The following is a 1545-nucleotide window of genomic DNA, read 5'->3' on the forward strand; positions in this document are numbered from 1 at the left end:
AACTAAAATAACTTGTTATACAATTAGTCACAAATCCAGTCCTCAAGTTTTTTTGCTGGAGCATGTGAGTATTGTCTCAAATCTGTCTTCTTTGTAGCAGCTCGGCCCTGCCCCCACTGTGCTTGGCTGAGGTCCAAATCTGTCATAACCGATAGCTTTACTGTCCCTTCTCTGGCTCTCCTCTCCTGCTAAGCTTTGGTTCCTGGCAGTGATTAAAACCTCCTGCCACTGTTGTAGCTACTGCTGCTGCTGGAACTGCCACAGCCACCTTGGTTTCATGGTTTGGCAAGGTATTGGCCTCCACTACCGTAGGGGTCAGAGCTCTGCCTCCAAAATTTCTTCTGATCATGGGTCCAAAATTTGAGGATTGATTGTTGTAGTTGCCAAAATCATCATAGCTTCCGCCACCTCCAGGGTTGCTTCCATCATGACCAAATCCATTATAGCCATCCCGCTGCCACCATACCCACCACCACCTCGACTGCCACCAAAGCCACCTCGACCACTGAAGTTCCCTCCACGACCAAAGTTGTCATTCCCACCCAAACCACCTCCACAACCACCACCAGAGTTTCCAGAACCACTTCGACCTCTTTGGCTGGAGGAAGCCCCAGCCATCTCTTGCTTAGACAGGGCTTTCCTTACTTCACTGTCGTGGGCTTTTTGAATGACAATCTTGTCTACAGAGTCATGGTCATCAAATGTTACAAAAGCAAAACCTCTCTTCTTGCCACTGCCTTGGTCAGTCATGATTTCAGTCACTTTAATTTTCCCATACTATTCAAAACAATCTCTTAGATGATGTCCTTCAGAGTCTTCTTTAACGCCACCAACAAAAATCTTTTTCAGTTAAGTGGGTACCAGGTCTTTAAGAATATTCTCTTGAGGGTGCCTGGGTGGCTCAGTTGGTTAAGTGACTGCCTTAGGCTCAGGTCATGATCCTGGAGTTCCAGGATCGAGTCCCACATCGGGCTTGCTCAGCGGGGAGTCTGCTTCTCCCTTTGATCCTTCCACATCTCGTGCTCTCTCTCTCTCTTTCTCTCTCTCATTCTCTCTCTCTCTCAAATAAATATATAAAATCTTTAAAAATTTTTAAAGATTAAAAAAATTTAAAAAATAAAAAGAATCTTCTCTTGAGACTGCCCTCTTTGGTTCCACAAGTCTTCCATCCACCTGTGTGGCCTTACATTCATGGCTGCATCCACCTTCTCCACAGTGACATACTTGACAAACCCAAAGCATCTGGAGTGTTTGGTGTTCGGATCTCTCATTACCATACAGTCTGTAAGTGTTCCCCATTGCTTAAAATGACTCCTCAGACTCTCATGGGTTGTTTCAAGCTCAAACCTCCGATGAAGAGCTTCCGCAGCTGTTCAGGCTCTTTGAGAGACTCTGACTTATATGTGACTACAGTAGGAGGGGAGACTTTAACAATGCTTACTTGGTGGTGTCCACAGGCAGAAAGGACCACATCTTCTTTATCCATTCATTTGTTGATGGACGCTTAAGCTGCTTCCATGATTTGGCTATTGTAGATAATGTTGC

General features: G+C 45.3%; 1 pseudogene; it reads right to left on the reverse strand.

The window, feature by feature from the left end:
* Nucleotides 1-212: 212 nt before the first annotated feature.
* Nucleotides 213-1271, reverse strand: LOC114209728 (heterogeneous nuclear ribonucleoprotein A1-like; annotated as a pseudogene).
* Between the last annotated feature and the right edge of the window lie 274 nt (nucleotides 1272-1545).

The sequence above is a fragment of the Eumetopias jubatus genome, unplaced genomic scaffold (assembly GCF_037043125.1).
Source record: "Eumetopias jubatus isolate StellerSeaLion01/CBP00866 unplaced genomic scaffold, mEumJub1_p1.0 scaffold_9, whole genome shotgun sequence".
In the NCBI taxonomy this organism is placed as follows: Eukaryota; Metazoa; Chordata; class Mammalia; order Carnivora; family Otariidae; genus Eumetopias; species Eumetopias jubatus.